This window comes from Pseudophryne corroboree, chromosome 11 (assembly GCF_028390025.1).
Source record: "Pseudophryne corroboree isolate aPseCor3 chromosome 11, aPseCor3.hap2, whole genome shotgun sequence".
Taxonomy (NCBI): domain Eukaryota; kingdom Metazoa; phylum Chordata; class Amphibia; order Anura; family Myobatrachidae; genus Pseudophryne; species Pseudophryne corroboree.
The window spans coordinates 75,402,551-75,428,191 of NC_086454.1; the positions used below are offsets into that span (position 1 = coordinate 75,402,551).

Consider the following 25,641-nt stretch of genomic DNA (forward strand, 5'->3'; position numbering starts at 1 on the left):
AGGTCGACAGGTCTAAAGGTCGACATGAGTTTTTCACATTTTTTTCTTTTTTTGATTTTTTTCATACTTAACGATCCACGTGGACTACGATTGGAACGGTAAAGTGTGCCGAGCGAAGCGGTAGCGGAGCGAAGGCACCATGCCCGAAGCATGGCGAGCGAAGCGAGCCATGCGAGGGGACGCGGTGCACTAATTTGGGATCCCGGTCACTCTACAAAGAAAACGACACCAAAAAAAAATCCTCATGTCGACCTTTAGACCTGTCGACCTAGCACATGTCGACCTAGAAACCCTGTCGACCTTCCATCCATGTCGACCTAGTGACTGTCGACCTATAGTGGTCGACCTAAACATTGTCGACCTAGACACTGTCGATTTGATGAACCACACCCGTGAGGCACGGTGAAGCATTTATACAGTAATGTGTGATATATCATGAATGATCATGCTCACCTTCACACTTCAAACAAAATAATCACTACATAATAATAAATTAATTTAATCAGTCTTGGGAAGCGGATTAAAGATACAGAATGACTTGTTCTGATAGTACTTACTGAGATTCCATAATCTTCTTAGTAGCGTGAGTCTGTATTTCTATACATTCCACAATCCTCTTTTATCTGGAATTTTAACTGTGCATTCAATAATGTCTTTAAAAACATAAACCACATATTAGAATTTTTTTTTTTATAATAATACAGTATGCATTAAAGCATTTACCTCATCTCACTATGGATTTGTTGGACTGCAATGTCAATCTTCTAAACAGAAGGGGGTATAGCAGGAAGTGAATGGTATTAGGTGAGCTTAAATACATCTGAGTGTAAGCTGGTTCAGGGGCAAATGCAGGCCCTGCCCCACCACAGGAAAATGTGTGATCTGCGGGGAGGGGCTAAAATGACATTATTTGTGACATTTAGCCATGTCCCCTCCATATGGCGCTGCAATTCCCGTAATTCTCACCCAATCTTGCCCACTTCACTAGCAGGTGGGATGAACCACCTACTATTCTGGGGGTGCAGGAGGACTACCAGAAAAGTCATAAGTCTACCGCAACTTCCAGAAGACTAGGCAAGTGTGATTATATATATATATATATATATATATATATATATATATATATATATATATATATATATATATATATATATATATATATATATATATGCGCTCCGGATCCCCGGCACTCACCTAGTCCCAGATAGGACAAACCTGCGCCGGTGCCATCCACAGGCCTTTGCTGGCCTCACATAAACAACTTCAATAAGAGGCGGCACTCAGTGTCTTTTTCAATGATCAAAAGCGTGTAGTGTATTGTGGTACATCAACGTTTCGGGGACCCCCGTCCCCTTCATCAGGATAACCAAACAGAACAAACAACAGTGCTTAAATAGATCACACTCACCCCCAATTCTCGCGCTGTCCCGTTCCAAACGCCGCTGACCACGTTGCTCCGACTTCCTGTCTGGCGTCCCGGCGCACAGCCTGTGACGCGGTCCTGCCGTCTTGGTTGCCTGGCCCGTAGTCATAACGACGCTGTAAACACAACAGACTGCGATTCACCTTAAACTCATACTGATATTGTAAGCACCGCAAACAGTGAACTTTATATTACAAATTCAATCTTTAACATTCTTATATCTAGTCTGGCATCTGCACCATCTCTAGAATGTGACAATCAAAAAACAAACCTGTGCATAAAAATAGATCATCATAAAAAACTCATTGTATAAAATAGGGATCTATACAGAGACTCCGTGGTGCATTATTAAAATTCTTTCTGTGACCATAACCATTTAATTGTTTCTGCCTAATGGTCTCCCCGCTATCTACCGAATCTTGTCGGCACCCATTATAAAAGAATTGGTTCTGCCATCTCCCTATGCTAACCTAACCATGACCTAACTAGATGTTGCCTCGTTATTTGAAGTGTGGTCTATTCGTTAACCCGTGCTTTGTTATTGGGTGCTCGAATCCAGCCTATGAATTTTGACCTGGTTTGGTCATCTCCTCATTCTATTGCTTGATGCTACATGTAGAGTTTACAACATGGCTCCCATGGACCTAGTCACATTTTCAGACCCCTTCTGTACCATCCCCTACCATATGGGGTCATCATAAAAAATTTATGAGTCCTAAGTTGTCATTGAACCCACCTGGTCTAAGGGTATTCAATTTGTGAATCCATCTCGACTCAAGTTGTAAAAGTTGCCTACCCCTATTGCCACCTCTCACTGATTCTGGAACGTGGTCTATGATTCGGTGCTTAAACGTGGCCATGGTATGTTTGCCTCTAGGAAATGGCGGGCCACTGGCTGGTCGCCCTTTCCCGTCAGCAATGCATTTCTGATGGCTTGCCTATGTTGGGCCATCCTGGTTTTAAATTGGCATTCTGTCTTTCCCACATACAGCCTGCCACATGGGCAAATTATCACATAGACCATGAACTTTGTGGTACATGTGAGTGGCCATCTGATGGGGAATTTCTTGCCCGAAAAAGGATGTGAAATAAAATCAGTGGGTGACATGTGTGAACACGTGGTGCAACCTATGCATTTAAAGCAACCGTTCTTTCTTGTCATAAAATTTTTGGGGATTTCTTTAAACTTGGCCATGTCGGTTTTTACCAAAATCCTCTTAAGGCTCCTCCCTTTCGCATAACTTGGTAAAATACGTTTGTGATTAAACATTTGCAAATCGGGGTCCGTGGAGACAATCGGCCACCAAGCTTTAATGCTTTTTTTCATGGATTCACTTTTCACATCAAACTCACTAACCCACGGAATTACATTTGTCACATCCTTGCCTGCGCGGGACCTTAATAAATCCTCTCGTTTGTGACCCAAAGCTTTCTTCCTGGCTGCTTGTAACAAATGTCTTGGGTAACCTCTCTCACCCAATCTACGTTCCATTTCATCTAATTGTTGGATCAGTACATGCTCTTCATCACAGGTCCTGCATACCCTCAGAAATTGTGAGTATGGGAGTCCCGTGATGGTGGCTGCAGGATGGAAACTGTCATGCCTAAGTACCGTGTTTTCGGTCTGTGGGCTTTTTGTAGAGACTGGTGTGTACCAGCCCCTCCCTTAATTGAATGCAGATGTCCAGGAAACAGATCTCATCACTATTGGAATTCATAGTGAACTTCACGGGGCTATCGGATGAGTTGTGATCCCCTATTATTTGCTCTAGATCTTGTATTGCCCCACGCCAGAATATCAAAAGGTCGTCTATGTATCTATAGTACAAGAACGACCTTTGGGCTATTTCCGGCCTCTCAAAAAACAATGTGCGCTCAATCTCCCACATGACCGCATTAGCGAACGAGGGTGCCACCGAAGAACCCATGGCACACCCCGTTCGCTGTCTGTAGAATTTGTTGTCAAACATGAAAAAATTATGCGTGAGAGTATACTCCAGCAATTCTAAAAAGAAATCAATATCGGGTCCCACATAGGCCATGTTGCCTGTGACGAGCTGTCTCACCGCATGCAGCCCCATGTTGTGGGGTATGCATGTGTAGAGGCTCGTCACGTCAAACGTGACCAACGTGATGTCCGACGGGACCACTCCCAGGGACATGAACTTGTGGAGCAAAGTACTAGAGTCTTTGAGGTGAGTGAATGTCCCTTGTATACACGGTTGCAAATATGTGTCCAGATAAATCGCCACTGGTTCACACAGAGACCCCCGGGCCGAGATGATGGGTCTACCCGGAGGTCTCTGTGTGTCCTTGTGTATTTTGGGGATCGTGTAAAATATGGGCACAATGGGATGGTCAGCTGTTAACTTTTCTGCTACTTCCGCGGAAATGAGCTCTTCCTCCCTGGCTCGCTGCAAAATGAGTTTAAGCTCTCCTTCATACTCCGGTGTGGGATCTTTAGTTAATGTGCTGTAGGTGTCCGTGTCATTAAGTAATCGGTATATATATATATATATATATCGTCAAAATGTATAAGTGTGCGCTCATGTGGATCAAATATAATCTGTAGTAAAATATTAAAATATTTTCTTATAATTAAAATATTTTCACATGCATTCCTCACAAACATGGGTGGCAGCTGATAACAAATTATGGCGATTAGAATGTGTAAAAAATAGAAGTAATCAGCGCCTAATAATGCCTAGAAAATGACGGTGGGGACATAGAATGATATTTAGTGGAAAAAAATGGGACAAGCACTTATCTCAGATAGGAATCTTCGGTCCTCAGACCAATATCACAGTAATATGCAAAAGAGAAAAAGAAACAACCAATAGTGTGTACCGTTTATGTACCGTATATGTACTTATAGCATTATTCTACTTAGTGAGTGTTAATTGGAAATGCTCCCAGAATATCACACTCCACAATAGCGTAGTAGAAAGATCATTTTTCACATTTAATTAAGTACATAAAATATATCCACGGTTTAAAACGAGCAGGTATCACACGTACAAGAAACAATAGATATAAAAGCTTATCTGTCCATCAAAAGAGGGTCCAGGGTAACTCCCCGACGCGTTTGTCCCAATGCAAAGGACTTCATCAAGGGGAATATATATATATATATATATCAGGCATAGGCGGCACTCAGGACGGCTTGTAAGAATCACACGGACCCCAGCATATAGTTCAACGTTTCAATCTTATTCACAGATTTTCATCAGGAATAAGATTGAAACGTTGAACTCTATGCTGGGGTCCGTGTGATTCTTACAAGACGTCCTGAGTGCCGCCTATGCCTGGTATGTTTGGTGATTGACCGTTTGTGGCCTAATACACCTGGAAGGCACCGGATGCAAGTTACCTGCTTTGGTACAGAGGGGAGTGCCGGCTTCACGTCTGCTATATATATATATATATATATATATATATATATATATATATATATATATATATATATATATATATAGCCGGTTCTACACCTTGTGGCACCCAGTGCAAAACTTTCCACTGGCACCCCCCCTACCCCCGTGGCAAAACAGTCTGTGCGCAGCAGGCGCGCACCAAAAAGTAGGGGCATGGCTTCATAGGGGAGGGGCGTGGCCACAGTTATGCCCCCAGATTTGCCCCAGGTAGTTGTGCCCCCCAGTTGATTTGCTCCCAGTAGATTTGCCCCCAATAGCTGTGCCCCCATTAGTTGTGCCCCATCGCTTGTTGCTTTGCCCCCAGTAGCTGTGCCCCCTGTTGCTTTGCCCCCAGTAGATTTGCCCCAGTGGTTGTGCCCCCTGTTGCTTTGCCCCCAGTAGTTGTGTCCCCTGTAGTTATGCCCTCTGTTGTTGTGCCCCCTGTAGTTGTGCCCTCTGCTGCTGTGCCCTCTGGAGTTGTGCCCTCTGCTGCTGTGCCCCCTGTAGTTGTGCCCCCTGCTGCTGTGCCCTCTGCTGCTGTGCCCTCTGCTGCTGTGCCCTCTGCTGCTGTGCCCCCTGTAGTTTTCCCTCTGCTGCTGTGCCCCCTGCCGCTGTCAAACACACACACTAAAAAAAACAAATACTTACCACTGCCCCGCTCCTGCTTCCCGACCGCCGCTGCTGCTGATGCTCCATCTCTTGCCTCCCGCGGCACCTCTCTATGGGAGAGACGTCATGACGTCTCTCCCATAGCAGCGCCGCACAGACACTATAGGTCAATACTGACCTCTAGTGTCTGTCAGTGGAGTCGGCTGCAGCGAACGCCCACACAGCTCACGGCGTCTGCTGCAGCCGGAGAGCGGGGTGCAGATAGGCGGCGGTGCCTGCGGGGTGACTGCGGCCGCGCCCCCAGGCCGCAGCGCCCCGGGCGCAGGCAGTGCTTGCCCGCACCAAGAACCGCTTCTGTATATATATATATATATATATATATATATACACACACACACATACACACATGATGTGCGGCGGGCACTTTTCCTGTTTTCTGTTTTGGGATTTGGATCTGGATCCTCGCTCGTGTTTTGGATCTGGATTTGTTTTGCCAAAACCACCGTTTCGGGTTTTGGTTTTGGATCTGGATGATTTTTGAAAAAAAAAAACACAAAAACAGCTAAAATTACAGAATTTGTGGGTAATTTTGATCCTACGGTATTATTAACCTCAATAACATTCATTTCCACTAATTTCCAATCTTTTCTGAATACCTCACACCTCACAATATTGTTTTTAGGCCAAAAGGTTGCACCGAGGTAGCTGGATGACTTTGCTAAGCGACACAAGTGGGTGCACAAACACCTGGCCCATCTAGGAGTGGCACTGTAGTGGCAGACAATATGGCAGATTTAAAAAATAGGCACCAAACAGCACATCATGCAAATAAGTAAAAGAGGTGCAATGAGGTAGCTGTATGACTAAGCTAAGCGACACAAGTGTGCGGCACAAAACACCTGGCCCATCTAGGAGTGGCACAGCAGTTTCAGACAGGATGGCACTTAAAAAAACTAGTCCCCAAACAGCACATGACGCAAAGAAAAAAAGAGGTGCACCAAGGTCGCTGGATGGCTAAGATAAGCGACACAAGTGTGCGGCACAAACACCTGGCCCATCTAGGAGTGGCACGCAGTGGCTAAATGTCGAAAGTGGCCCGCAATTTTTCGGGCCACCGACAGAATTTCCTGCATTCCCCTGTAATTTCTCAAAAAATTCTGCACCACCAAATTAATTGTATGTGCAAAACATGGGACGTGCTGGAATTTGCCCAGATGTAATACACTATAATACCCCTAAACCACACACACACGGCAAAGCCTGTAAAAATGATTTGGATAATAATAACCCTTTTATTTGGACGGAGTTATATAACAATATATGCGGCACAGAAGAGCGTACCCCTAAACCACACAGGGCAAACCCTGTAAAAATTATTTGCATTAAATTTTAATTACCCCTTTATTTGGAGTAAATAATATACAGCACAGGACAGCACCGCTGGACTTATGCGGCAGTACCCCTGAACTTATACAGCTGTACCACTGGACTGGACTTATACCGTAGTACCACAGGACTTATACGGCAGTACCACTGGACTTATACAGCAGTAATACCACTGGACTTATAAGGCAATATCACTGGACTTATACGGCAGTACCACTGGACATATACGGCAATATCACTGGACTTATACGGCAGTATCACTGGACTTATACGGCAATATCACTGGACTTATACGGCAATATCACTGGACTTATACGGCAGTACCACTGGACTTATACGGCAGTACCACTGGACTTATACGGCAGTATCACTGGACTTATACGGCAGTATCACTGGACTTATACGGCAGTAATACCACTGGACTTATACGGCAGTATCACTGGACATATATGGCAGTACCACGGGACATATACGGCAGTACCACGGGACATATACGGCAGTATCACTGGACTTATACGACAGTAATAAAACTGGACTTATACGACAGTACCACTGGACTGGACTTATATGGCAGTACCACTGGACTTATACAGCAGTAATACCACTGGACTTATACGGCAGTATCATTGGACTTATTCGGCAGTATCACTGAACTTATACGGCAGTAATATCACTGGACTTATACGGCAGTACCACTGGACTGGACTTTAATACGGCAGTACCACTGGACTTATTCGGCAGCACCACTGGATTTATACGGCAGCACCACTGGACTTATGGCAGCACAGGGACACCATCACTGGACTGATGCAGGACAACACAGCACCACTGCAATGGACTGGACTTATACAGCAGAACTGTACATATGGCAGCAGAGCACACCACCACTGTGACTGGACTGATGCAGCACAACACAGCACCACTGGACTGGACTTATACAGCAGAACTGGACATATGGCAGCAGAGACACCACCACTGTGACTGGACTGTTGCAGCACAAGACACCACCACTGGACTGACGCAGCACAAGACAGCACTGGAATGACACATAAGACAGAGCAGGTCGCCACACCACTTTCCCGCACAGACAGACACCGAGGAGAGATACACGTCTTCTTGCTACACTCTCCAGGTCTGGAGTCAAAATGGCGGCGACGCGCGGCTCCTTATATGGCATCCAAAACCCGCGAGAATCCGACAGCAGGATGATTACCTTTTGCCTCCTTCTGGTTTCTGAGTCAGGCGGGAAATCCAGAGCTGGACTCGGATCCGGGCTCAGGACGTGAAGTTCGGTGGGGGTACGGTGCTCATCTCTAATACTGTGTGTATATATATATATATATATATATATATATATATATATATATATATATATATATATATATATATATATATATATATATATATATATATATATATATATCAACAAATATAAAACCACAGCACTCACCACCCCAGAAGCCCATGGCCACCTACTTACAAATATACAAACAGAAAGTTCAGCACTCACCAAAGCAAGCTCACTTATTTTCACAACATCAATAAACAAATGATGGGGGTTTAGTTAGTGAATTGGCCAATGCACGGAAGCCTGCAAACCGCTCGCCAAGGTACCCCATCTTCATGCAGGTCCTACACTATCACAGAGTCTCAAAAATTAAAACCTAGCAACTGTATCACATAATATAACTGCAAATATGCCCACTTGGTGTACTGTGTATCTGCCAAATACTCCATGGTACCTTGGCGAGCGGTTTATATGTACACAGTGCATCCAGCGTATTCATAGCGCTTCACTTTTTCCACATTTTGTTATATTACAGCCTTATTCCAAAATGGAATAAATGTATTTTTTCCCCTCAAAATTGTGCACACAGTGAGCCCAATTTAGACCTGATCGTAGATGTGCTTGTCCGCACCGCATGTCAGGCCCTGCCCCACTGCACAAGTACAAAAGCATCGCATGGCGGCTGGCCAGCCTATGTGGAAGGAGAGGGACAGCTGCAGCGGCGCCTCCACCAATTACACTGTGCTGCTGTGGCTCCCAAGTCCCCCTCCCTCCTTCTCCTTCTCCCCAGCCCGGGATCATCATCTGCCTGACTGCCTGCACCGAGTAGCCTGACTGCCTGACCCAGCGGGGAGAGAGTAAGTACTGTTTGTTCTTTCTATCTGTCTATCTATCTAACTATCTATCTATTCTGCCTGCTGTAATGTGTAAAAAGGGGACGCTGTCTGCCGTAATGTGTAAAAAGGGGACGCTGTCTGCTGTAATGTGTAAAAAGGGGACGCTATCTGCCGTAATGTGTAAAAAAGGGGACGCTGTCTGCCGTAATGTGTAAAAGGGGACGCTGTCTGCCGTAAAAGTGTACAAAGGGGGACTGTCTGCCGTAATGTGTAAAAAAGGGGTACTGTCTGCCGTAATGTGTGAATAGGGCTCTGCCTGGTGTAGTGGCGCTACTGTGCGGCGTAATTTGAATAATGGAGACTACTGTGCATCGTAATATGAATTGGTATTATTTTGTGGACACAACCCTTCCGCATGAAGCTACGACCTTATATTTTTTGCCCCTGTTTGCCACTGCCCCTGTTTTGCATAAAGGGGTGGGGGGGGCGCTGATGCCGTTTCTTGCACACAGTGCTAAAATGTCTAGTTACGGGCTGTTGCTAAGTATCCATTTCCCTGGACCTGAGCAGGTCCCCCTCACCAGATCCTCTCCAGCACAGTGCCCCATTGCATCCAAATAATCCCCCTTCTCCACTATATATATATATATACCTACATATATATATATATATCAAGTATCAAAAAAGCTGCGCATTCAAACCCACTTCACTTTAGGGTATTAGTCCAATATTTAGATATCCTTGTCCCGTTTCTTGATGTATGATGCTGCCTCCTCCGCTATAAAACCAGAACCACTGGTTTCCATGCACATGTAATAGAAGAAGAATGGAGGGCGCAAAATGAGTAAAAAATCACAATTCCATTTATTATAAAAACATGCTCACATACATCTCAGTTTTAGTAGATGAACTCGGTTCTCCATATAGCAACGACCAAGCCTCCGGAAATGTCCTCCGCACACGGCTCGTGCTGCTGGTCGCAAAAGCTCCTGTTATTTCCCTGGGACCGGACACATCAAAGACCATCTGTCTCTCGCTCCACAGGCCACGCCCAACGCGTTTCGTCAGCAGACTTCGTCTGACGAAGGCTCGGTCGTTGCTATATGGAGAACCGAGTTCATCTACTAAAACTGAGATGTATGTGAGCATGTTTTTATAATAAATGGAATTGTGATTTTTTACTCATTTTGCGCCCTCCATTCTTCTTCTAATATATATATATATATATATATATATATATATATATATATATATATACACACATACATACATACACACCTACACCTGTGTATCCAGCAATCCCTTTTTTAAAATATATATATATATATATATATATATATATATATATATATATATATATATATGTATGTATGTATGCAAACAACAAAAATACCCTTCCTGCGCTGAAATTCAGCAGCACTACTGGAAGATCCCCTGTTGGTAGGATCTTAGAAATAGAAACAAACAGCAAGTAAATACAGAGTGCGCTAATGTTACAACTGGATGAGAAGTTGTCAATTCCAGATTCAAGGGCGGGGCTTCTCTTGAGTTCTTATCCCCTTAGGGAATTCCTGATTGGGGCCTATAGAGAAACCCTCTCACCAAAGCAATCACCCGACAAAAATTCACAGTTTAGTTACAGGAATTCTTTATATAAAATAATCTTTAATCCATAGTCATAAAATTGACAAAATATAAAACGACAATTATTTGGACACACACCATAATGCATTAGTTGTTACAAAATAATCCTCCTCACCTTAACGGTGTGAGCTCTTGGAGGAATAATCGGACCAAAGGGATAGTGTACAATAATTGATAAACCCTACGTGTTTCGTCAGGGGTAAAATATGTCTGGGTGAAAAATATGAGAAAAGGGCTAAAATTGTAACATAATAAATTCCACTAGGAATAATTTGTAATGCAAGCGTAATCTACTGAAATCCAGTGTGCCGCACATGGGATTGAATCCGGAAGTTTAAGATGTCATAAATTCCACCAGGAATATTTATGGTATGGACGTAATCAACTGGAATTCAGTACATCTCACAGAGGTTTTTGAATCCAAGGAATAAATGTGTACGCACTTAAGACAATATGGATTTTGACTGACTAAAACCCTGAAAAATAGTAAGGACAATTCGCCACCATTTAAAGATCCATAGTGGCTGACAGCGACCAGGATCAAAGGGTTAAAATCGAAAAATCGAATCTGAGACCTCTTCCACGGCTTGATAAACTGAATTGCATACAGGACCAGTGGTATATAATAACAGTCCAGTGATTGACACTTGGATATAGTGTTAGTTCAGCACACCAACTGGGTGTATGTTTGCAGCATCTGGGAAGTTTTTGTTTGCCTCACCCTGTATATCCAGTAGATATGATGCCTCTACTACTTGTTTTATTTTAGTGCCTCCACCCACACTCAGCCTCTAATTACTCAGCTTCTGATGAAAGCACACTTCAGTGAGTAAGTGATATTTGTGTTCCTCCAAAATGATTTCATTATTCAGCCTTTACCTCATAAAGTGTCCTTTTCTTCAAGCCTTCCTATTTGCATTTGTTCATTACACACATAGGCAACAATTTAGAAAAAGCAACATATTTAATACACATACACTTTAGTTTATGATTACTTAATGGGCAGACTCTTTTTTATTATTATTATTATTATTATCCTTTATTTATATGACGCCACAAGGGATCCGCAGCACCCATTACACAGTATATAATCAAATGAGCAAACAAGAAAACAGCACTTACTGTTCAAGACAATATAGGACAGGTATAGAAAACCCGGGGTTAGGTGCCATCAAAGGGAGTATCAGTATAAGATAGTGTAAGTAAGAAAAGGAAAGGCACATGAGGAAAGAAGTCCCTGCTCTTACAAGCTTACAATCTAAAAGTGTTGTAGCACATACTCCTTAATGAACCCAGGTTTTGATAATGAACTAGTAGTGATCACCAGTGCTTAAAGTGGTCCTTGAGAGGTGGTGGAACTCACCCCCCATGCTTTGGGGCATGCTGAAAATAGGGTGTGGTCTCAAAAAGGGGGCGTGATCACCCAATAGTAGCCCAGTTCAAATTACACCACACAGTAGCACAATCTTATTCACATTACACCACATAGTATTGTCCCTTATTCATGGTATGACACACATTAGTGCCCCTTATACACAAAGCCCACAGTAGTAGCACCCCACATACACATAATGCACACAGCAGTAGTGCCCCTTATACAATGCCCTCAGTAGTAGTGCCCCTAATGAAATGCCCACTGTAGTGGTAGTGCACACAGTGGTAGTACCCCTTATGTAGAGCTCATAGTATTGGTGCCCCTTATACAGTGCTCTCAGTAGTAGTGCCCCTTATGTCCCCAGGGGTGTTGCCCCTTATTAAGTGACCCTATGAAATGCCCCCGTGTAGTATTGCCCGAGTAGTAATGCCCCCATAGTTATGTCCCCAGTAGTTCTACCCCTAGTAGTTCTGCCCCCTGTAGTTATGCCCCCAGTAGATATGCCCCCTGTAGTTATGCCTTGTCGAAGTCAAAAATATTACATAGAAAGAACATACAGACTCCACACATATAAGTCGCTATACTTGCAAATACTCGCAGCGAGCACAGCAATATATGGTAACATAGGCATTTACACGGACATGCCACAGAGATGGATTCGACACATATTTAATACAGCACATAATTATAACATATCAAGCGCCAGACATCATAATGATTTAAAATGATAAAATGGAGTAACATCATGTATGTGTATTATTGGAACAAAGCAAGATAGATCTGTCGTATTTGGTATTACATCAACCATATTAATGTGTAGATTCATTTGATACTTGTTATTAAGTTGTAGGACATTGCAACAAGTAGTTATGATTAAATGTATGAAAGCTAAAATCACTCTTATTAGGACAATGGACAGGAAACTCAGGCCAGCCCCTTTGATTGTCTTCAAGGCTGAACCTGGTTAGCATACGAACAAACCAGTGACTCATCGTGAATGAGAAAGTTCCCTCCCTTAGACTAGATGTGTGCACTCCCCCAAACTAGATAACACATTACAGAGACACACAGGAGTTAGTTGCTTTTTCGTCCCAGACGATGGTGGAGATGTTGCCAGACCAGTTCCTGTATTTATTTGCTGAGAGAGAGAGATATATTAAGAGGAGGATGCATTGAGGGAATGGTAATTGTATCGCTGGCCTGTAACTGTATGTATTAACTGCTTACTGTATAAATTGTAACCATGTAACTATGGCCCTCATTCCGAGTTGTTCGCTCGGTATTTTTCATCGCATCGCAATGAAAATCCGCTTAGTACGCATGCGCAATGTTCGCACTGCGACTGCGCCAAGTAACTTTGCTATGTAGAAAGTATTTTTACTCACGGCTTTTTCATCGCTCCGGCGAACGTAATGTGATTGACAGGAAATGGGTGTTACTGGGCGGAAACACGGCGTTTTATGGGCGTGTGGCTGAAAACGCTACCGTTTCCGGAAAAAACGCAGGAGTGGCTGGAGAAACGGTGGGAGTGCCTGGGCGAACGCTGGGTGTGTTTGTGACGTCAACCAGGAACGACAAGCACTGAACTGATCGCACAGGCAGAGTAAGTCTGGAGCTACTCTGAAACTGCTAAGTAGTTAGTAATCGCAATATTGCGAATACATCGGTCGCAATTTTAAGAAGCTAAGATTCACTCCCAGTAGGCGGCGGCTTAGCGTGTGTAACTCTGCTAAATTCGCCTTGCGACCGATCAACTCGGAATGAGGGCCTATATGTATACTGTACATTGTGATATATTGAATACATATCCTTTTAATAACAAATATATACATCAATGAGCTTTGGCACTCAGATAATGTGTGGGTGTATTATTTTCTCTTATGGGATGCAGTGTTTTGCGATATATAGCGCACATTCATGGCACATGGTAATAAGATGTGCAGGCGTCTACAATATATATTAGAGTGGGCATTTTAAATATTTGTTAGAAAGCAATTTGGTATTCACAGATGAGGGCTCGTCCGCAATATCACGGTCTTAATGGTGCACTGTACATTACAAACACGGCTGTGATCAACCGGATAACGATGGACGCATCGCAACGCTGACGAATAACATCCACGTGTATTGTTGTGTTATCAGTAAGACGATGATATGAAAATTCAAGGGACAATGTGTTTCTCATAATATTTAAAATGCTAAAATGTATTTTTATTGTTGCAAAACAAAGTTCAAATAAGTCATATTGTGTTTGATTCAGATTGGATTGTTTATCTGTTAACTAGATTTAAAAGTACATTTAAAAGTTGCTGCATAGCCTTGATATAGTTTTTTTTTTTTTAAACTCAGGCCTAAAGTAACTTCTGGTGCTTGTATAATTTGTGATTTCTTTGTGACAAAGGAAGCCGCATGGTCTGTCCTCCATTTTGGACTAACCACATGGCCTGTCCACCATCTTGTGTAAACCTCATGGATGTGGAAGGGGGAGGAGCAGTGGCCATTTTAGGAAGGTCACTTTCTAAATAGCTGATTTTCAGTCTGCTCAGAACAATCAGTTTCCTTCGTCACATCAAGCACCATTTATGAGTAACCAATGCATTTATTTAACCCATGTCATAGTCAATTACAAATAGTTTCAATTAGGCCTAGTGAGAGTAAATGGTGAGATAAGTGTTTTGTTTCCCCCCCCCCCCTTCTTGTCTGTGCGTAATTACTTTACATCAAGTGGGGGGTTGCACACAGATAGAAAAAGGAAAGAAAGAGTTTTTTTTTTTTTTTTCTTCCAAGACTTGTAGAATCTGATTACTATGGAGGATAGCCATTGAAATGCAAATTAACCTGTGTAACTACTTTTTATTTTAGCAGTGAAAAGAAAATATCTTTGATATGCAAATTAGAGGTAAGGTGTCTCATAGGAGGCCAGTGAATTGTACATATATATAATATTATTATAAGTATGTGTATATTTATATGTGTATGTTCTGCAAGATAGCTATCCAATCTGAATCATATCATTTAAATTATAGATTATTGCAGTCATTATAGATCTGTCTGAAATCGGATACATTTGTTTGCTATACAGATACATTTTAAATAAATGTATTTAAGGGCGTAATTATAGACATGAAATGCAGTTCTGGCCTGATTGTTAAGAAAAAAACTGGGTGTTGTGTTAAGTGAGCGATTATAGTTAGTATTGCTCACATTTATAGAGTTGTGTGATTTGTTTTATTGCGTGTGCACATTGGTGCACGTGGTACGAAACGTCAGGACAGCGTACAAAAATGTGCACGTGGCGCAAGGCCGCACACATGGCATAGGGGTACGCACGGTTGCGTAATTACGCAAGCTTGCATAGGGTTGTGTGCGCATAATAAAACCACACAAAATTTGTTCAATTAAGGTGGGATAGTAGACATTTAATACAATAGCACATAACTATCTGATTTCAAAAGCAGGTTATACTAAAATTTAGTTTAAAAACTGTATTGCCTCTGGGGGTAAAGCTGCCGATCAGAACGAGTGAAAAATTTTCTGTACAGAAAAACAAAGCATATTTGAGTGAGTGAAAGTAGGAGAGAACGTATTGAACCCCGGGAATTCGGGATCCCGTCGTTGGTACACCAAGTGAGTGAAGGCTTGGCGGCGTGAGGCGGCTGACTCACGTTAGTATAGATTTGGAATAGGTAAGTCGTGAGGAGACTTACACAGGAGCATGGTAGGGAATTGTGAATTGTGACCTTGGTGACCCATATAGTTTTGTTGATACGCTCCGGCTGAGGTTTCGCAGCTTGTGATTTGATTCCAGTGGTCGTAGGGCAGATAGGTAACAAGTACTTGTACGCTGTGCGATTGGGCCGCGTGTTTGTGGGTGCGATACATAGCGCAACCCCTTTATGAGCTCTGCGTATAATCAAGGTATCATTATCGCTGTTTAGAGCATACGCAAGCGTGATTTGTGTACAAGTGCATAAAGGGAGTTTTCGCTGGTCTCACTCAGGAAAATCTCCAATGGCAGATAATTACTGGAAAAGGTAAGTTACTCCTAAAATCTTCCAGTAAATATAGGTCAATTAGGGGCCCTAAGTTGGGTACATCGCCTTCGCTATCGACAGTGTATGGTAGTACCGGCCAACGTGGGCGAGAGTGGGTGAAAGCGCTTGGAGTACTTTCACCGTCGGCTTATATTGAGTATTTTGGTGTCTGTGGGAAAAGGCCCACAATTATGGGAGCCAGTTGCTCAACTAAGGAACGTATGGTAGCCAGGGTTCAGGCAGAAGAGTTGCGGCCCAAGGAGTCCGCGAGGTTTATAATGTGTGAGAAATATGGTCCACACGCTGAAGTTTATTGTGACGAATGGGTACGTATGACTGCGGAAGATAGGGCATCATTCCCTAGGGTGGGCAGCTTGAACCAGAGGTACTGCAGAATGTAGGTATTAAAATACGTCTGATAAAATCCAGAAAACAAAGGGTCAGACATACAAATTGTTTAAACCTGTGGCAGCAAGAGGGGTTGGTGAGTTTGATCCTAAGGTATTGCAGGTGGTATGTCTAACCAAAGTCATATAAGACAAGACTGGAAATATAAGAACTGTTTGAACTTGTAGCAACAATAAACAAGTAGGAAGAAAAAAAGAGAATGCAAGTACACCGCCATATGTAGATGTGGAAGCAGTTACGGCCAGCATACAAACTATAGAAAATAATAAAAATATGAAAAATATGACTGTAACCTATATATGTACTAATGAATGTTGAAGTTTTATTTAGGAGGAGAAGGTGACCTGATTGTTTTCAGCCATCTCTTATGCACTCAGAGGAGTATCCAACCGGTAAAAGAAGAGCAGTAGCCTGCGGGGGAAGTGGCTGAGACCAGTGGAACTGGTAAGTATGGTATCATTCGTGTACATATATAGTAAAACCCAAAAATAAAACAAAAAGCAAGAAATTAACGTCAGAAATGGAGAAAAACCTGTCCGCACATTAGTATTTGCCAGTAGGAAATCGGACAGAGACAAGGTAACCCCCGGGTATTTCTTTCAGTTACCATATAAGAAGTATTCATTCCTAGTAATGCCCCCCATCAAGATGAGCTCGGAAATGTTTGTTGGACCATGTACAGACCCTTAATATGGGATGAGAAGGATTTAATGAATACTTCGCATGACCTAGAAGCTTGTTAAACTTTTTTTTCGTGTCTTTTGCAGTAATAGAAAACTCTCCATCTGGATAAGATCACTGGTAAACACTAATTCGGCAAATGGGAGGTGGCTGTCTCTGTGCTAATGGACGGGCTCAATAAGGCATTGAGAGTTAGGGTGCAGACTTCTTTGCCAAATTGGAAAGGGGTCTCAGTAGCTAATCTTAAAGAGTGTGCTACTGAACATCACAAGAATAGTGCTAGGCGCAGAGAACAACAGGTGGAGAGGTTCAGGACGGTAAGTATACAGGCACACACAGGAAAGACCCATCAGTCCAAACCCCAGATCCCTAATGGTCAATAATATGTTACACTTGTAGGAAGGAAGGGCATTTTGCTAGAGATTGTAGGAGTAGTAGGACACATAGTCAATATAGACCCCCTAGACAGAAAACACAAGCCACATTATTAAACACATAGACGGGACCAAGGGACATATAGTAAGGAATCACGAGCCATATAGAAAACACAGATTCGGCTAATGGGAAGAACAAAATAAATGCAACTTTACTCTTTGACAAAACTTGCTGGGGTTAAGATGGGGCCTCTAAACTTTTGCTTCTTTTTCCTAGCAGAAATGGCCCCTGATTAACTTAACAGGAGCTTTGTTAGATATGATATACATATAATGTGCTCCCGCTCAGGAAGTACAAAGTATGTTAGACACCCACGAAGACTAATGTTACATTTCACTGTTCTAGATGCATGTCCATCACAGGTAGAGGAAATCATCTCACAGATACCGGGTTCCCTATGAACTTAGGATGGACAGGACACTGGATTGATGACTGGGATAGTCCCAATAGCGATACGATAAACACAGAATTTTTTTTAAGGGGAGTAGACCAAGTAGAGAATCACTTCCCCGTAGTGCCCAATCCAGTTTTCATTTTTAGTAAAATCTTCTCCACCTCTACAAACTCATTTGTCACCAACCTCTATTCTGTTTCTCCACAGTTTCCTCTTCATCTTTTGCGTTCACACAGGGTGGTACAATACATGGACCCAACTACAGTTCAAACTCCACATGCCTAGGTCCTTCAGAGTTCTGCCCGAACCCAGTATATCTCACCAGCACGACAACACCAGTATTACTGCAGTGTGCCTTGTCATGCACAAAGGGTGGAGGAAGGATGAGAATACTGGTGAAGGGAAATTTTGTATAGACACTGATATGCCTGTTGGTGAATGGCAAACCTGACATTTTCTTTTTCATTTTCTTCTTCTCTCTCCTCTAGAGATGTTTTTTTCTTTTTTTTTCTTTTTTGAGTTATGCTCATGGTACTCTACATTGCAAACACACAACAACTTCGTACAGTTAACACCCTTTAGGAATTATTGTTATGTATTGGTGTGCACTGATGTTTTCTTAAACTGGGTAGAGGCATTTCCTGCCGCCACGGATGCTGCTGTGTTTACCGCAAAGAAAAAATTGCGCAGAAATTTGTGTGTAGATAATGGTACCCCTAAAAGTAGGAGCAAAGCTTGAAATTGTACTATTGTGATCATAGATACTGCCACTAGTATTATGTAGCATTGGAACCACTCCCAGATCTTCACTTAACGAATCACCCTCTTCGAAATTTGTTTTTGTTTTTGTTTTGGTATTTGTGTTTTTTTGGGGTTTTGGAAGACAACCTCATGTCATGATTGATCCGCACAATGATCAAAAATACACCAATGAGGTGTCAGTACAGTACTTTATCGAGATGAGCCAGCATTTGAGAACTTGACAAAAGAACTTGAAACTGTTGATTGCTGGTATGCCAAATACTAACTGTCTTGATTGTGAACCAAGAGACTGTGTGATTGTTCTTATGCTCAGGTTGCCTAATAGACAGGTGGGAAGGACTGTACAAAGTTTTGCTGACAGCACTATCCCAGTGAAAGTAGCCGAGAGAGAGACTTGGGTCCACGATTCCCATTGCAGGAAAGTCGGTAGTCCGTGAGGAACTCGTAAATGTAGTGAGATCGCAAAAGTATCACCAGAGACTCTGTTCCGTGAAGACTGAGAGGCGGCGCTGTTGAACACTACTTGAGCGTACTAAAGGATTGCAGAAAGACCAGTCATTGTAATTGATTTTTTATGAACAAGAGTTGTTTTGTTCTATTTCTCTTTTCTCTCTTTCCCGCTGACAAACATTTTTTTTCAGGACATTCTATTTTTGCGAGGTTTTTTTATGAGGAGTCGAGTGTGGGACTGGAACTGGTTATGGAGGAAGGAGTGATTTCCTTATAGGATCCCAGGAATAGCTGATCAGTTTGTTAAATCCAGAGAAAAATCAAAGGTCTAGTAGTTATGGAGTTCGGAGGTAATCAGGAACAATCAGACAATGGCTATTCACACATTGCAGATAAAGAGCTCATTAATATATGTGGAAGAAAGGTTTATGAGTGGCTCTCCCCGAACTCTGAAGGTTTATGTTATTTAGGAAGGACACTACTTATAACCCTTGTTCAATTATTAAACAGACATAGCATACGTTCCAGAAATGGAAACAATGTTCAGAAAAGGATAGGAATATGTAGATCATGAAAATTTGATATGTCACTTTCACGATTTGTTTGTGTCTTCTTCATCTACCCAGCAGAACCTCAATCGAATCCAAACATCAGTGTACAAAGACGTAGGTACACCCCCCCTATAGAAATGCCCCAATTTATATGCCCCCAGTTGGTCTGTCCCCAGTATATATGCCCCCAGTAGTTTTGCACCACAGTAGATATGCCCCCAGGTGGTTTGCCCCTGGTTGGTTTGCCTTTAGTAGATATACCCTCAGTAGTTTTGCACCCCAGTATATATGCCCCCAGTTGGTTTGCCCTTAGTAGATATGCCCCTAGTTGGTTGCACCCCAGTAGATATGCCCCCAGTATATATGCCCACAGTAGTTTTGCACCACAGCAGATTTGCCCCCAGGTGGTTTGACCCCAGTAGATATGCCCCCAGTTGGTTTGTCCCCAGTATATATGCCCCAGTAGTTTTGCACCACAGTAGATATGCCCCCAGGTGATTTGCCCCCAGTTCCCTTAGTAGTGCCACTTACACACACACTAAAAAAAAAAAAAAACACAATACTCACCAGCCCTGTTCCTGCTTCTGGACCACTGCTGACCCCCGCCTGGCGCCTGCTCCTCGGATCTATGGGAGAGACGTTATGACGTCTCTCCCATAGTGCATTCTGCGCGACTCGGGAGCCAGAAGCCGGAGCTCACCAGTGAGCTCCTGCCGCCAGCTGCTGCTGAGAGGAAGGAGCCGGGCGCCCGCCGGTAACACAATCTCAGCAGGCACCCGGCATCTCCCTGGGTTAGGTGAGCCGGAGGAGGTGAAACTGCTTTCTAGCTCCAAATGTAGCTGACAGAACGCAGCTCCTCTGCTGTAGGCTGTGTCAGTAGACTGTAGCTGTTTACTGCCCCCTATGCAAAATATACTGTAAAGATCATGGCAGCTAGTGCGCTTTCCTTCCCTTGCCTCTGATGACTGCCCTATAGTCCGTAAACTTTACTTCTTGTAAAGTGAGTTTCTTAGCTACAGAGTCAACTCTACTATTAGGCAGCTGCCTAGGGCGCTGGGATCTTGGGGATGATGGGCACCAATGAGTGTGCCCATCACAAATTTAAGGATGTCTCTGAGTGTAACATCATTTTTGTATGACACCGCCTCCTCATTTTCATCTGAGAGGCTGTGAAGTGGGTATTGGGGCCATCTCAGCAAAATCACCTCCCCCTCAGTCCATGGATTCTGCCAGGGTCACACAAAAACACAGACCGCTGGCTCCAGATAGACTAAGTGCTTTGGCTTCTACTTCAGATGCAGAGGCGGGCCTCTCTCTGCAGGTAAGCTTTCCTTACTCTGCAGTTACAGCACCTTTCCTGCTTGGGCCCATCTTATATATGCTGAAGTTCTGTCCGTGAGGCTCTTCTGCCTCTCCCACAAGCCTCCTCAGTCCTTGCCTCAGTTCTGGTGCAAGGACGTCCAGAAGCATCCAGAAGCCTCTCCTTATGCAATTGCACCAGAACACTACAATAGTATTACCCATAAATCTCTATACTATATTAACTCTTTAAGTTTCTATCAATTCTCTTTTATATACATATATTTAAAAAAAGTTAATAATACATTGCTTTGCATAAGTATTAAATTCAGTTAAAAACTAATAAAGGGTTACATAAGTAATCCCGATGGTGAGAATCCCACCAAGGGAAGGTACTTACCTTTCCCCAATACCCCTAACCCTCCCTTACCGCAGCCTAACCCTAACCCTCCCCCCCCCCTCCCCCAGCCTAACCCTAACTCCCCCTCCCTGCATCCTAACTGTAACTTTCCATTTGCAGTTTAAACTTAATCCCCCCCAAGGCTTACCTGCCCAGCGGGCGAACAAACACTTTTCAGGATCCCAGCAGTTGGGATTACTTAGCTGGGATTGTACCTCTACTTGCTATGCCTGCGACAGCATTCTGATCGGTGTTGGAATTCTGGCGTATTTTGTCTGCCGGGATCATGGCTGGATATCGAATATACATAGGTAGAGGGAGCACATCAAATAATTTATTTTCTTATTTACTTCGCCTGGGGTATGTCTGACATACTGTAACAAGTGTGTATATATACTTGTGTACCACCATAGCGTAGTAATAGTGTAGATAAAGCATGGTGGTGAGGATTGACAGTGCTAGCGGTAAATGGAAAAGTTGCATTACTGCAACCTATACAGTATGTACATAATATAATAAAGGAACAAAGAATAGAAGTGGGAGTTTCTAGGGGTCAACTGACCGTTTTCTGGGAGTGCTTGGAAAAATGCAGGGGTGGCCGGGCATTTGCTGGGCGGGTGTCTGACATCATTACCGTGTCATTCGTCGCAGCAATCATCGCACAGGATAAGTAACTACAGGGCTGGTCTTGTTTTGCACAAAATGTGTTTGCAGCCGCTCTGCTGCACAGGCGTTCACACTCCTGCTATGCTAAAATACACTCCCCCGTGGGCGGAGAATATGCATTAGCATGGCTGCTAAAAGTAGCTAGCGAGCGATCAACTCGGAATGAGGGCCATAGGCATAGCACATGTGCAGTACAACAAACATATGACCAACTGCAAATAAACCCCATAATAACTAATTGTTTATACAGATCTTATTTGCTTAAATAAATTCATATATTAATACTGTATCCCTAGTGCATAATAATATTATTATTATTATTTATTATAATAATAATACTGTAATACTTTATCACTAGTGCATAATAATAATAATAATAATAATAATAATAATAATAATAATAATAATAATGTATTAATATAATATACATTTATAAAATATAGCAATATGACTATTTTACAGTAATAGCTTAATATCTATCTCTATTACATATATTTCTAACTACTACAGTATGTAATGTACAGTGCTGTTTCTAGCGGCGGCCGAGCCGTGCAACAGCACTGGGCACCCGCCGCGGCACTTTGCGTGTCCTTATCTCCCCCTCTTCCCGAGCACTCCTGCTCAGGGGGTGGAGTTTCGCAGAATGACGCATTTGCGTCGTGACGTCACGAAGCAATCGCGTCATTCCGTGAAACCCCACCCCCCGAGCAGGAGTACTCAAGAGGGAGGAGGAGCAGACAAGCCTGGAAGGAGGAGGCGGCTGGCGCGAGGGAGGTGAGGGGGCCCGACCCGAACAGCGGGAAGATCTTCTATGTAAGTAGTCTCTCTCTCTCCATCTCCCTTCCTTCCCCCCACTTGACACCTGCCTGCCGCACTGTTTAAAATGGGGACACCTGCCTGCCACACTGTTTAAAATGGGGACACCTGCCTGCCGTACTGTGTAAAATGGGGACACTTGCCTGCGGCACTGTGTAAAATGGGGACACTTGCCTGCCGTACTGTGTAAAATGGGGACACCTGCCTGCCGTACTGTGTAAAATGGGGACACCTGCCTGCCGCACTGTGTAAAATGGGGACACTTGCCTGCCGTACTGTGTAAAATGGGGACACTTGCCTGCCGTACTGTGTAAAATGGGGACACTTGCCTGCCGTACTGTGTAAAATGGGGACACTTGCCTGCTGTAATGTGTAAAATGGGGACTTTTGATTTACATTTTTTTTCCCTGTGGTGGCCATGATGATATCAGATGAGGCCACGCCCACTTTAATGAGACCACTACCATTTTAATCAGGCCACGCCCCCTTGCGGGAGTGCGCGTGACGAAGGCGTGCGCATGCTTTTTCTTTTTATAGCTATGGGGGAGGAATATTTTTTTTATAGCAATGGGGGGGGGGGGCATTTTGAAATCTCGCACTGGGAGCCAAATTGGCTAGAAACGGCCCTGGTAATGTATACATGCCTTATGGATTGTAAAGGAAAATTGTTATAGAAATCTAAATATTAGAATCAATTACATTTAAATACTTTTAGTCTTTTTTTTTATATTATTATTATTATTATTATTATTATTATTATTATTATTATTATTATTATTATTATTATTATTATTATTTTTTTATTTTATTAGTTGTTTGAATTCAGTCAGATGAACCATGTCAGGTGTTTTAAATGCCTTAAAGAAGCAGGCTGCCATTCCTTGCTTGTAATAGTCTTTACTTAGACTGTTAGCAGAGAGGAATGTCAACAGAAAATAAATAGGAGCTTGAGATTGGATACATTTTAGTAATTTCAGTCATTGGGGATATCCCATGTGCTTTGCCAATTGCTAAATGTATTAATTTGGTTTAAATCAATCTAGAATCTTCAAAAACGTCCTTTTACTGTTCTTTTCATGTAAATAAATGTGGACTGTTAAAGACGCTAATACCCAGTGTCAGACTGGGGCATGATGGGTAGGGGCCCAAGTTTAAGGGGTGTGGCCAGTACCATAGGGTGAGCCATGCCCCTGTGGGTTTTCCCGTGCCCCTGTGGGCCCGTCCGACACTGCTAACACCTCAGTAAAGTACTTTGATGATGCATACGCTAAGACAGGGGGGTAACTAGAAGTTTGTGGGCCCCATAGCAAACACTTCAAAGGGCTCCCCCCCCCCCCCCCCCTCTCCCAATGTAAAAAAAAAACCACACACTTGCCTTCACACAAAAACACATCGGCCCTGTGTGTCCCTTGTTCCCGGCAATGACTCTGCACAACATACAGAAGATGAAGAAGGAAAGACAGAGGAGAGAAGTGGAAGACGAGGAAAGGGTGAAGGTGTGGCATAAGAGCAAAGTGAATGATTCTTCTAGATAAGAGAAGAAGGTTGGGAAATAGATGGGGTGGGGATAAAGATGGGATAATGTGACAGAGGAAAAAAGAGACAGGGGACAGAGGCATACATGTGGAGTGAAGGCAGGGCAAAGACACACATGGGGTGTGGAGTGGGGGACAGAGACAAATACACTAAACTACATAGTGTAGAGACATGTAAGGTGGTAGGGAGGGGGAGGGGGGGGGGGGGCTTGGATTCCAAATCAAGGCAAACGTCATCATCCCAGTGTCAAATCTTTCTGGTTTTGGATCCAGCATAAGTCCATCCCATGGTGATTCATGGGCCATTTCATACAGGACTGCCGGAAGGGAAAGTCAGGGCACTGTTTAACGGGCACCCATATTATAGTCAGGAGACTTAGGACACTGTTTGACGGGCAGCCACATGTTCCTAGTTAATAATACTGGTCAAGCTAGATAGATCATGTAGGCAGATGGCAAAACATTATTTTTACTAGCTGTCACAGCACTGCGCCCCAGTGCTTAGATATGCCAACCTAACATAGGTGGGTGGTCGTGACGTGGGTTTTACTCAAGCTGCCACCACGAAGAGTAATAGAATGACACTTGTGTTTGCCAAACACTTAAATCATACTTACAAAATCGACAGTTATTACACACATGTAGCATGGGCCTCTCCAGGCACCTGAATTAATAGAGCACAGAGATAACGCTGATACATTTTTAGGATTTATTGAGAAAATAACTCCAGGGTTAAGTTACAAAGAAAAACAAAGGTAAATAAACAAGACGTACAATTATGGAATGCAAAGATTGATTTCAAGTAAACAAGAATAAAAAGTTTAAAAAAAACCCTAAATAATCTTACTGTGAAGTAGTGATGAGCACCGGAAATTTTTCGGGTTTTGTGTTTTGGTTTTGGGTTCGGTTCCGCGGCCGTGTTTTGGGTTCGAACGCGTTTTGGCAAAACCTCACCGAATTTTTTTTGTCGGATTCGGGTGTGTTTTGGATTCGGGTGTTTTTTTAAAAAAACCCTAAAAAACAGCTTAAATCATAGAATTTGGGGGTCATTTTGATCCCAAAGTATTATTAACCTCAATAACCATAATTTCCACTCATTTTCAGTCTATTCTGAACACCTCACAATATTATTTTTAGTCCTAAAATTTGCACCGAGGTCGCTGGATGGCTAAGCTAAGCGACCCTAGTGGCCGACACAAACACCTGGCCCATCTAGGAGTGGCACTGCAGTGTCACGCA

The 25,641-nt window shown here is 43.1% G+C and overlaps 1 long non-coding RNA gene across 1 annotated transcript in view; it reads right to left on the minus strand.

The window, feature by feature from the left end:
• Positions 1-571: 571 nt before the first annotated feature.
• The window catches only part of LOC134969945 (uncharacterized), a 51,617-nt gene continuing 26,547 nt past the window's right edge, over positions 572-25,641 (minus strand). The window contains exons 2-3 of the long non-coding RNA XR_010189580.1: positions 1,409-1,539; positions 572-653 (exon numbers count right to left, since the gene is read on the minus strand). This is a non-coding gene — a long non-coding RNA (uncharacterized LOC134969945). The remainder of the gene's footprint in view (positions 654-1,408; positions 1,540-25,641) is intronic.